Source organism: Lissotriton vulgaris, chromosome 8 (genome assembly GCF_964263255.1).
Source record: "Lissotriton vulgaris chromosome 8, aLisVul1.2, whole genome shotgun sequence".
Lineage (NCBI taxonomy): Eukaryota > Metazoa > Chordata > Amphibia > Caudata > Salamandridae > Lissotriton > Lissotriton vulgaris.
Genome location: NC_141696.1, coordinates 699,833,145 through 699,846,740, shown reverse-complemented (window position 1 = coordinate 699,846,740; position 13,596 = coordinate 699,833,145).

The following is a 13,596-nucleotide window of genomic DNA, read 5'->3' as shown; positions in this document are numbered from 1 at the left end:
TATACACTACATGCTCCCCACCAACTGGCGCAGCACTCACCAATTATATATCAGAGATGTCGATGGTGTGGATTGAGGAGGGGCAGCAACAATTTTTGGCTTCGCCTATTTGCATTGATGAGATAATTGATGCCATTGACAGCCTAGATGGCTCCCGTGCCCCCGGCCCGGATAGCCTTACAGGCATAATTTACAAAACATACAAAATTATATTAGTTCTGCATCTTCTGAAAGTTTTCGCAGAGGCACAGGACACGGGTGAGCTCCCTCCCACTATGAAAGAAGCTATTGTAAGTCTACTTCTCAAACCGGGCAAACCACCTGATAGGTGTGCTTCATATAGGCCTTTATCACTCCTAAACCAGGATTGCAAGATATTGGCTAAGATTCTCGCGACGCTCATATCACTCTTAATCGGTCAAATCATCCCCCCTTCAGTCAGGCTTTGTCCCGAACCGATCGACCTCGGTTAACCTGCGCACGCTCTTTGCAGTTATTAACCAAATTGACCATACTCTCCCTGCTGTGGTAATATTGGTGGAAGCTGAAAAGGCATTTAACTCTTTGGAGTGGGCTTTCCTCCATGCAGCGCTTAGCAAGTTGGGCTTCCCACATAAATGTTGTGCCCTTATGCGCCTCCTTTATACTAACCCTGTTGCTTGGCTTAGAGTTAATGGGGAACTCTCAGACCAATTCCCCATGTCACGTGGCACCAAGCAGGGATATCCGCTTTAACCCCTACTATTCATCATTGCTATGGACCAACTAGTGCGACATCTTCAGGAGCGGCACCTTCAGTGGGGGCTTGGATTCCATCTGGGCCCTCTCCTCGCTTCCTTATATGCTGCTGATAACGGCACCTTCAGTGGGAGCTTGGATTCCATCTGGGCCCTCTCCAAGCTTTCTTATATGCCGCTGATATTCTTTTATTCGTACTTGAGCCTGCTACAAATCTCTCTCTGATCATTCGAGAGGTGGTGCAATTTGGCGCCTTCTCTGGTCTAGTTATCAACTGGGCTAAATCTGAGGTCTTTCACTTAACGAATGCTACCTTTCCATTCGCGCTGGACTTCCCCCTGCACCGGTGCTATGAACCCCCCAAGTATATCTGCATTTTCTTGCACTGCACAGCATCAGGAGTCATCCGCCTAAACTATGGCCCAGCCATCAATCGTCTTGTGGGGCAGCTAGATCGCTGGATAGCGCTACCACCATCTATTGCTGGCAGGATTGCAATCATTAAGATGGTTATTCTACCTCGGTATCTATACCTGTTTTTAAATATTCTAATTCCACTCAGAGCTACATTTTTAACACCCTTTGTAGCATGCTGATACAGTTGGTTTGGGCTGGAAGACATACTCAGGTGGGGTGGCAGACGCTCACTCAGTCCTTTGCAAGGGGGGGTTTCGGAGTACCTGACTTTTATCTATACTATCGAGAGGCATACACGCACTATCCCTATTTTTGGTACCACTCAGATGCGCGATTACAATTCCTGAAGCCAGAATATTCTCAGGCCCTTCCTTATCCCTTCTCCACTATTGTCCTCCATGGTCTTTTTTTCACATGTTACATACCACATGCTGGGCTTGAGAGCGGCTTCATAAATATCTAAAAGCTGACTGCCTGTATTCCCCACATTTGCCCATTCCTGATAACCCATGGTTGTCCCCAACCACTGAAACCTAGACACAGCATGCGCTTTCCTGCTGCCGGCTTCGAACCATTGGAGATATGTTTCGAGACGATCAGATACGATCAGTCACTGACTTGGTAGAGGGCCATGACATTTCCACTCGAGACCGATTTCTAGTGCATAGAGCACGGGCCTCGCTTGCTGCTGCAACACGCCCCTCAACTGTGGAAACCCTGTAGTTTCCTCCCTCACTACAATAATCACATCACCCAACAGCTCACACCTAGTCTCCAGATTGTATCACCTTGCACAGTCACTCCGTCCGGGGGTGGGCAGGAGGGTGCAGACGGCTTGGGAGGGGGACTTAGGACACCTATTGACAGATAAGATGTGTACATACTGTTGTGAGCAGACTCGTTAAGTATCTAACAACCATAAACACAAACTCCTGACCTTTAAATACATACATAGGGCCTATGTCACCTACACACTTCTTCCAAAAATGGATCGAACTAAGCCAGATAATTGTCAGAGGTGTGCGATGACACCCACTGATTTCATTTATTAAGCGTGAACTTGCCCTACAGTCCTAGCTTTCTGGGAGGTGGTGTTTTGGCACCTGACATTGATGGTTGAGGCTGAACTGACTCCCTCCCTACTGCTCGCGTTGCTAAGGTATGTTTATCCTGTGGGAGCTGGGATTCGACGTTTTGCTGCAATTGCTCTATTGATAGCCTAGAGACAGACTTTCCTACACTGGGGCAGATCCGCGCCACCAACAGTAAAGGCCTGGCTAAGAGACCTGATGTATTTTGACACCACCGGCGATATATATGCATCTCCATTGCCTTGTGCCTCTTGGACAAAAAACATTTGTTTATATGTCAGTTCTCACAAAATAAATTACTGCTTGTGAAAAGTCAATGCACAATTTGGGACTGCTTTTTGCGACCAAGGAAAAAATACATCTGGCACAAAATCAAATATTTAGGTTATAACTGCACTTGACCATTTTGCTTCTTTAAAGCATAATATAATTTCATAATATAGTTTATTGAAATACTCCTACAGTTCCTTGGTGTACACGCTCCTGAGGGCCTCTACCTGTTCATGTAAAGTACCAGAAATATTATGCAGAAAGAATATACTCAGGTTTCCAAACAATGGGGGGGTGTGGCTTGTGCGCCAGCTGGTGAGGACAGCTTCTTCGTGAGCTCCGTGACGGACTCGACCCGCAGATGCCGTGAGAGCTGATTTTCCCGTTTTTCTGACGGTTGAGACGGCTGCAGGGTCGACGGAAGGCTCAGTGAACCTAAAGATGCTGTAGTGAGATGATTTCCTCCAACGGGGAGTATTTGGTGAACAGCGGTAAATTTTGTCTTTCCTGAGATGCGGGCGGCCGCCATTTTGGCCGCTGAGCCTGCGTCTGTGTTTATTCGTAGATTTGAGTCCGCTGCTTTGCCGGAATTGCATAGACTCGGCAATGAATCATCACGCTGCCTTTTTCTTGTTGCTATTATGTCATTTTAATGCCTGAACATTGCTAAATCCTGTCCTCAATCCACTTTTCAACATTCTAAATGACTGCTGTGACAGGAAGAGGTGCCGCCATTTTAGAAGTACCGAAGTCGAAGTAACAATTTGCCTCTCACTTGCCACGCTTGCAATTGTGCCTATGCAAATGTTGTTTGGTCTTACTGGATAACACCTTATATGTGCTGAACCCTATAGTTGCATCTTATGGAAACAGATCATTTATATTAGTGCACTAATTCGTCATTCATTTGAGATGTCTCCTCACAGATCTTGAACAGCTAGTTTTGCGTGCTGCGTTCTATTCTTTCAGCCTCTATTGTCTAGTTTGTTCAGTTTAGCCGCATTTATTGATGATTATTGAGGTTTTGTCAGCATTATTGGCACGTGCTGCTCTGTGCAGTGTCCACCTTATCTGTCTAGCCTTTGCAGCGCTTTTTGGCTCCCATCCACATTATCAACATGGCTAATGACTCTCCTACACCCAAATTGTCTCAAACTGGTACCAAACCTAAACGGCCTAAAAATGACCCGCCTTCTCCCAGTAAGTCTTCCTCAAACCCTGTACTGGACTCCATCCTTGAGGAGGTTCGTGGTCTCCAACCGTTCATGACCGCCACTAATGAAAGGCTTAAACAGATTGAAGGCCGCAGGGTGCTTATGGAGGGCAAAGTCTTAAATTTGGAGCAAAGGGTTAGCGATTTTCAAGATGCCTCAGCTAAAATCCCTTTATTAGACAGACCCCCCAGGATATAGCGGCATGGATTAGCAAATTTAGCGGCAGAAAAATGGAAATTTAGCGGCACAAATATGGAAATTTAGCGGCAATTTAGCGACATTTTATTTGGTGGTTTTTCCTACTACAAACACAGATATCTTCTTTTTTTAGTTGTTTAACAACATGAAGCTATGTATTTTTGGTGTATTTACAATGTAGACACTTTGTTTGGCTTCAAGGCTGCATATAGGATATAAACTAATGAATAAATGCCCCAAAAGCAATCCCCCCAGGGCCCGCCGCACACTGGCCACGCTGCAGAATTACTTAAAGTAGTGGTGAGTGGAATAGTATTGTAGAGTGGCATAGAGTTGGCATTGAGTGTTGTAGAGTAGATTTTCCACCCAGAATGTGAACAGTGTCTAGTACCACACGTGCATAATTATGTGTGCCAGGGTGTGGTCACGAGCTAGTAGGGCTACAGCACGTTCATGATAAATATATGCAAACATGTGTACCAGCTTCTACTTAGCAAGAAGATCTGTTAATGCAAGCGTTGGTTGAAATGAAACTCATCAACTGCACTGTGTGCATCTGCCAACATTAACCGAGGATGCTAGATTCGAGGTTCCCCACAAAAGCTCCATGTTTTACACAAGACGTTTGTGATCTGGGATGTATTATGGTTAGTCAATTCCAAGCAGCTCCGACCGCTTAGCAGGAAGCTTAGTACCAGGATAATGGAAGAAATACTGTTTACCCGCTCTTGCCTCTCACTATTCCTAATTGAATAATCATGTTTCAAATCAATGTGTGTTTGATGAAGCCCATCATAAGGTAGCTTTGAATTCAGTGCAATCTTGAAAGCAATGTCAGCTAAGCCACTACATTTTGTGCAATCACACATCCGTGCTGGGGGAGCTATGCTCATACAGTCATGTGAGTTCCTAGCAACATCACAGCGGATTCGAATAAAAAAACAGAATTAAAACAACACTTTGAAATGTTTTCCATATTAAAATGAATACGTTTCAATAAAAATGACACAATGTAAATTGAATGTTATCATAACAAGTTTCCATAAATTTCCTTTCTTCTGAGATCGCAGCAACGCCCGACGGGTAAGCTAGTGTGCTATAAAAGGTATTCATCCAAAGTACACAGACATTGTAATTTCTTATTCTGGTACCTCTGGAGGACTTGCCCTAAAGTCAACAATAGTTGTATGAAGTCCTTATATTATGGAGGTAGACGGCACAATTCACTAAATGTAATTATTTAATGTCCTTTATTCAGTCATTAAAGTATCACCTGTGTCATGGTGTCTTATTCAGAATACTTTGCCACATTTATGTCAAAATGGGTACTCCGATTCCCAGAATCTTGTTAGGTTTCACATTCTTTTTAGCTTAACTCTATTTAGGTTTTGAAAAGCTTGACTGTGGTCACCAGAATTGTGTCTGGGCAGGACAGTGCTTTTTTGGTTTAAAAAAAAAAAGTGCTAGGGCCCTTCTCATAAAGCCACTGCAGCTTGCACCGCCCATTGCCACTAAAGCTCTGCCAGTTCCAATATAACTACAAACCATCACACTCTTCCAGGAGTGACAGTGTGTACTATCCCAGGCCACCCAAAGCTAAGAAAATGTCCTGGGCTAGAGGTGGTATAATTTTTTTCTAATGTATATTGAATTATAAAATCCTGTTGATGTGCTCACCGTAGAAACAGCTAAACAGTGCCACCACCCGGTTTACTGTCATGTGTGCCATTATTGAGATTTAAGTGCCATTGTCACGCACCAGTGAACACCTGCTCAAATTAAGCACTGCATGGAGGATCAAATTATGTGCAGAACTGACTAAATTATGTAGCAGATAAGACAAATTATGCGGTGCAATGCTGCACAAATTGTGGCAGCATTCCTTCATGATTTTGTTCTTTTTACAAATTAACGTGGTCTGGGCAAAGGTTTGATATCCTGAGTGTCAGTTTAGCATGTAAATACAGCAATTAGCAACTGAAAGGTGACTCGGTAAGTTTAAGAGGCTTGCCACTGCACAGAAACCCTCATGGCAGTGTTTTTAGGTACTTTTGAATCTCTAGCTGAAAAGGACACTCTCTCAGTATAATTTTAGGTTTGTGAATAGGGGGAAAACAAACCATCAAACAAATATATACATTCATGCTTAACCTATCTATTTAATGAAGGTAGTCAATCCACAACGAGCACTGACCCAACTAAAGCATTTTAATTGCTTGTTAATAAATCCTTTTCAATTTCGTACATTTTATAGTTTCCTTCTTTTTTTATCTGTTTCCCTCTTTTCAGAGTCGGGGAAGATAAGGCTCCAATAGAGTTGTAAAACATCGACTGTCGTGATCGCCCGTGATTAATTATTCCAGCCCTAGGCAGAGGGGTCAAAGACGGGGTGAAACACAAAGCCTCATTAACAAGTGAAAGGTCTTTTAATGACCTGTGAAGTACTCGGGTGGGGCTGGCAGCTAAAAAACTGACTGTCTGTGTGTCCCCGGGAAACTGCTGACACACACGAGTGGGGAGGGGCGCACAGTCAATTAAAGGCATTGTTTGTTTTGCTGTCTCCCGGTAGAGACACTTTTCTCTAAATAGCGCGGCCAATATGGTCATTATCGCGGCCATCGCGGTAGTCTGCCGATTTCGCGATTTTTTCGTGAATCGCGAAATCACGATAAACTGGAGGGTCTGATTGGAGCAAGAGATCCACAAACTCAAGTTGCACCAGGAGGATTTGGAAAATCGTAACCGCAGGAATAATCTACGCGTTTATGGTATAAATGTGGAAGGTCCAGACATGGTGTCTTTCCTACGTAAATTTTTACAGAACCTGTGTCTCACCCTCTTAATATTCAGAGGGCTCACCGTCTAGGCCGTATAAACTCTAACTCCAGCAAGCCTCGTGGCATTATTATGCTTTTTCTGGAATTCACAGAGTTAATGTCTGTCCTGAAGGCCGCTAGGCTTAAACAACGTCTCCAATAGTCTGGACATAACATCTTTATCTCACAAGACCTCTCGTCTGCGACGAATGCCCGACGAAAGGAATTCTTGAATCTTCGGCCTCTTATGAGACAGCTAAACATTCAATATGGCATCCTACATCCTTGTTTTTGCAAGATCACGCGCAATGGGCGCACTCGCTCATTTGATGATCCTCAAAAGCTTCGTGCCTACCAACAGAGTGTCTCTCCTTCAACTATGGACACTGCTAATTAGTGTTAATTTTTGTTGGACTCTTTACTTTTGCTCTTCTCCTCTTCATTGTAGTTCTTCTCCTCTTCATCAATGACTTCCTGTGATTCTGTCTTTCAGTCTTTCCTCTTGCTCTTGTGGTTTCGCTCTTACATTTTTTCCTCTTTTTCTGTGTATGTCCTTTTTTGTCGGTAGCTTGTGGGGATATGTCCCCTATCTGGTGTTTCCATGCCTCAGATGTTTTGGTTGTTCTCTTCTTCACCGATCAGGCTCCTGTGCCTTGATCTGTTTACTTTTTTCTCTCTTCTCTTTGTTCCTCTTCCTTCCTCTTCCCTCATTTCTTTTTTATTTTCTTTTTCCTGGTATATTTTCTTCTTCGAAAGAAGAGTGTCTATGGAAAAGGCTAAGCCGTTCTAGGGAGCACAAAAACAACCACACTGGGATGTTGAAGAAAGCCCTCGCTCACCACCTAGTGATGACATGCTTCATCATCGGGCCCCACCAAAGAGACCGAGTGTCTCTTTGGTGTGCTGCAACGCCAGGATTACTGCGGAGCGGGATAGTGAGTTTAGGGCGTGTTGAGTGCAAAGTGGACTAGTGAGTGGTGGGGGTATTAAAATAGTCAGTAGTGTATCTGAGGTAATAATTTTATTAAATGATCACTAAAGACAAAGGTATTAAAATATGTGAGGAAACAGTCCACTTTAATTGAGTGGTGGGTTCCTATAGGGTAGTCGACATGTTTCTTGCCATCGAAACGGTGTTAATTTACCCGGCAATTCATCAGGACTGTGTGTGGTAAACCCTGGCGGTATGGGCACACTAAGGCCCACCCTTACCTAGGGACGTGAGTGTGAAAATTAAAGAAACGTGAAAAAAGTGCAAAAAAATTAGGAATGATTGAACTATTCCTAATTACTCCTGGTTTAGGAGGCTTCTACTTATCCTTTCTGCACTTTATAGGTGTTGGGAATGAACACCATGGGTCTCAGGAGGGGGGTGGAAGCGTATTCGGCACACCGCCCTTGACGCTCAGCACCCGCTGTCTACCTACGTCGCCCTCGAACCGGACCCCGATGATAACACCGTTTCGATGGCAAGAAACATGTCGACTACCCTATAGGAACCCACCACTCAATTAAAGTGGACTGTTTCCTCACATATTTTAATACCTTTGTCTTTAGTGATCATTTAATAAAATTATTACCTCAGATACACTACTGACTATTTTAATACCCCCACCACTCACTAGTCCACTTTGCACTCAACACGCCCTAAACTCACTATCCCGCTCCGCAGTAATCCTGGCATTGCAGCACACCAAAGAGACACTCGGTCTCTTTGGTGAGGCCCGATGATGAAGCATGTCATCACTAGGTGGTGAGTGAGGGCTTTCTTCAACATCCCAGTGTGGTTGTTTTTGTGATCCCTAGAACGGCTTAGCCTTTTCCATAGACACTCTTCTTTTGATTACTAATTATTGACCGGGGAACAAGAGTGTCAGTGTACTCTCCCTACCTCTCTCCTTGTTACTCATATTTTCTTCTTCTCCATTGCTATATGCTTCTCTTTTCCTTGGCAGTCTCTCTCTCGATTCTTCTTCTTTATGGTGTGTTTCGTGATTCTGAGTAGATTTTGTCTTTGTGCTATGGGTGTTTTGGGAGCTCCCTCCTCATGCTTTTTATGTTTTTGTTATTTCCCTTTCTGTAGTCATCCCCATGCCACGTGTTCACTCAACGTGTCGCCCATCATTCCTTTCCTCAATGGTGTGTAATTTTGTTTCGTGGAATGTGCGAGGTCTTGGTCACCCTGTCAAGCGTCAAAAGGTATTATCTCATTTATCTAAACTTAATTCACAGGTTGTTTTTCTTCAAGAAACACATTGTTCTGATGTTGAATCTCTTAAGTTGAGGAGGCACTGGGTGGGTCAAGTTGTATTTTCTCATGCTGTTCTTAAAAAAGGGGCGGTTGCTATTTTATTTCACAAAGCTTTAAATGTGCAGATTATTTCTTCTCAAAATGACAATGAAGGACGCTGGGCATTGGCTAAGGTGATTATCCAAAATAAGACACTGGTTTTGCTAAATATTTATGGTCCGGTACGTCCTGATCCTAAATTTTGGTATGATATTAAAGCCCTGATTTCATCCATTGACTGCCCCGATTTTGTTATTGCCGGTGATTTTAACCAATGGTTAGACCCTTTCTCTGATAGATTATCCTTCAGTAAATTTCAACCTGACAAATCACATAAGTGTTTTCAATCTGCCATTGCCTCGTGTCCTTTTTATGATTCCTGGAAACTGTTTAATCCTGATGTGCTGGAATATACCTTTTTTTCTAATGGTCATCAAACCCGCTCCAGGATAGATTACATTATGGTTAGTAAATCGTTACTCCCTTCCATTCAAAATTCTGTAATTGGTTCCATATTTATCTCTGACCATGCCCTGTCTATACTGCACTTGACCTTTCCCTTATCTCTTCTAAATTTAGTAGTTGGAAATGTAATTCCTTTCTTTCATCTGACTCAGTTTTTTTTAAAGAAAGTGCAGAGTTTTTTAATGAATTCTTTTCCTTTAATAATCCCTCTGATACTTCCATTCCTAATAATTGGGATACCTTTAAGGCTGCTTTCAGAGCATTTACTATATCCTATGTTGCTAAGAAAAAGAAACTTAATAGGAAAAAATATGAGGATCAACTTCAGAAAATCAAAAACCTTGAACATTTGTATTTTTCCTCTAAATCCTCCTCTACCCTTCAAAATTTAATCTTAGCTAAAACGTAGCTAAATAAGATCATTACTAATGAGGCCTGTAACACTCTCCTTAAAATCAATAACAAATTCCATGATGGCCAAAATAAAGCGGGGAAAATGTTGGCAAACTATTTGAAAGTTAAATCAGAACGTAAAAATGTAGGCCCAATTTTTAACGATTCTCTTAATAAATTAGTTTTGGCGGATGAAGACATTGCTGAAGTATTTCATAACTATTACCAGTCCCTATATACTGATGACACACGTCCTTCTAATGTAAACCTAACGTCCTTTTCTGAAGGCCTTCCCTCCCCCTCATCCCTTCCGGATAACTTTGCTCTCTTGGAAGGGGAAATTACTCTCAAAGAAGTAACTCGAGCCATTAACTCACTCAAAAAATCAAAGGCACCTGGTCCAGATGGCCTACCTGTGGAGTTTTATTCCTCTTTCCATGCTTTTTTTGCTCCAAAACTCCTACAACTCTTTAATTCCTTTATTTCGGATGCAATGGCATCTGGATCCTTTTTGGAGGCGCTAATTATTATAATTCCCAAAACTGACAAAGATCATTCACATTGTAAAAATTATCGCCCTATATCTTTAATTAATTACGATTGCAAAATTTTCGCTAAAATCCTTGCGTCACGCCTTGATTCCATTATCCCCCGTCTTATCAAAACGGACCAGGTGGGCTTTGTGAAAGGTAGGCTTGCTGCGGACAATGCTTGTATGTTTTCCAATGTCATTGCTCACAGTAAACATCTTAAAGTCCCTCTGGCAGCACTTTCCCTAGATGCTGAAAAAGCTTTTGATCGTATCAACTGGCAATTCCTGTTTCGTACCCTACAATGGTTTGGCTTTGGTCCCTCTTTTATTTCAATGGTCAAACTCCTTTATTCATCTCCCCGTGCCAGTATTTTTGTTAACAACCAGTTTTCCAAGTTTTTTTCATTATCTAGAGGCACAAGACAAGGTTGTCCCCTCTCTCCACTACTATTTTTTTTTTCTTGAGCCTTTTTTAGAAAGAATTCGTTCTAATCCTATGATTACTGGTTTTAAACTCTCCTTTACTCAAACTAAATTGTCTGCTTATGCGGATGATGTACTGGTATATATGTCTAACCTTGAATCCTCCCTTCCTCATTTTTTGGATGAGGTCCAGTTGTATTCCTCTATATCGGGATATAAATTGAATCTATCCAAAACGGAAGTCCTCCCACTTAATTCGCTTTGTTATCAATTCATGTTCAATAATACTGACTTTGCATGGTGTCCCTCTAAAATTAAATACCTGGGTATTTGGTTTGCACCCTCCTTGAGTGACACCCTTAAACTTACTTTTGATTCTCTCATAAAGAAAATCCAATCCCTTCTTCAAATTTGGTTCCCCTTATTTCTTTCCTGGTGGGGCAGATTGGATACGATTAAAATGATGATTACCCCCATGTCCTGTATACTGTCTCTATGCTCCCTTTTAAAATTCCCATCTCTTACTTTTCTCGCATCAACACTATGTTCTAAATTCCTATGGAATGATAAACACCCTCGAGTAGCAATGCATAAGCTGTTTCGCCCTAAAACTGAAGGTGGTGTTTGATTTCCCAATTTTAAAACGTATCACTCCGCCTTCTTGATTAAACAATCCTTTTCCTTGGCCTATGATTTTAATGATACTCCTGTACCTACCTGGGTTCTCCTAGAAAGCTCTCTTCTGAAAGACTTTTCCTTTCAACATATTGTTTTTATGTCAAACTGTTCTTTTTTATCCAAATTCCCTATTTTAAAATACTCCCAAACAGTGTTACACAATGTATTTTCTTCTAACCTATCCCCTATACAATGTTTTTTATTATCTGTTGTATGGTATAACAAATTCCTTCGATATAAAGGCAAATCATTTTATTTTAAACACTGGAAAGAAAAGAATATAGTATTTGTACATCAGTTTTTTGATGGTGAATATATCATTGCGTTTCCGAAATTGCAAAATGTATTTAACTTGCCTTCATCATATGTAAATGAATATACCATTATTACGTCTGCCATCCAGTCACACTTAGCTTCTCTCTCCATACCTGATGTTTTTCCCTCTTTTGCTCCTACCTCTCCACTATATCCTTTATTCTCTAATCAACAACCCAAGGCTGCCCTTGTTTATACGTTTTTACTTTCCACTGTTAAAGATCGTCCTAAATCGATTGTTGAGACTGCATGGGAAAGTGATCTTGATACTTACTTCTCTGTCTTGTTGTGGGATCCCATATGGTCCAAACTGTTCAAAGTTTCTCCTGCTGCTCGTATTACTCAATCCTTGTTTTTTATATATTATAGAGTCACTCTCACCCCTGTTAGTATTTATAAGTTTTCCCAAACTTCATCTTCACTATGTTGGTCATGTTCTAAAGAAACTGGGACACTTAAACACCTACTATACGAATGCCCCCCTGTTTTATCATTTTGGAAGGAAGTTTGGAAGATTTGTATGCAAATATTTTGTTGTTCCCCTCCGTTATCTTTACAGAATGTTTTTTTAGGATCTTTGTCTACTGATGTTGATATTATCTCTCCTTCTGCAGGATTGTTGGACCTGTTTATTTCTCTTGCACTTAAAGTTATTTTAGTATGTTGGAAAGATAACGCTAAGATCTCTGTTCACACTTGGTGGAATTTTGTCTGTGATGAACATAGGATTGCTATTGCCTCATCCTCTTCTGTTCCCCTAAAAATTAAATCCGATCTTCTTTCCTCCAACTCTCTTCTTGAGTGATTTCTATTATTCCCACATGCTTTTACCTTCTCCCTTCTTCCTTCTCCCTTCCCCCTTTTCTTTCGTTTTTCTCTTTTCTTTCTTTCTTCTCTTCTCTTTGCTATTCCATATGTACATCCCTTTCTCCTTCCTCTATATCCTTCTCATTATTTTTTTATTTCTCATTGACTATGTTTTGTAATCCTTCTTAATATGTTTATTTTCCCAACATTTATAACATATGTATTGTTATTTTAATTCAAAATGCTAATAAAAACTTTCTTAAACAAAAAAAAAGGTTTCCAAACAATTTCATTTTAATTCATTTATTGTCAAATCGGATAATAAAATCCATCAACACATGCACAAAACATTACAATACATATTTAAAATTTAAATACAATTATTTAAAGTACACAGGATAAAATAGAATTAAAATGCGTCCAAAAATATCAGCCAACTTCTTAGGTGCAAAGTGAAACTATAATTAAGGCATACAGTCACGTTAATAATAAAAAATCGATTTCCTCCTTTATCAAACTGATTAAAATATCTGCTCACAAAAAAACACACAAAATAAAATAGAAATAAGAAAAAAAATCCACAGACTAGCATCATATTAACAAACCCTTCAAGCTTTGTGGTAGGATTTTCTTCCAGCAGGTAACATAATGGAGCAATAGATCAATCTAGATATTTGTTTTCGATAAGCAGGACAAAAAACAAATGCTCCTCTCACAGTGACATTACAAGCGGGTCATTCCCTGGTTGTAGTAAGTACAGGCCTCCATTTGCTGGTACAATTTGCCAATAGTAAAATGGCCAGCCTCCGTATAATGTCCAAGGTTCTCATTTTCGCTGGAGTAATGTAATCCATAAATTCTTCGAGACTAGGTTAACATTTCATCATTAGGAAAGTTCTTGGTAATCTACCTACTTAACGGGGTGTACTGTCGGTCTTGAAGCAAATTA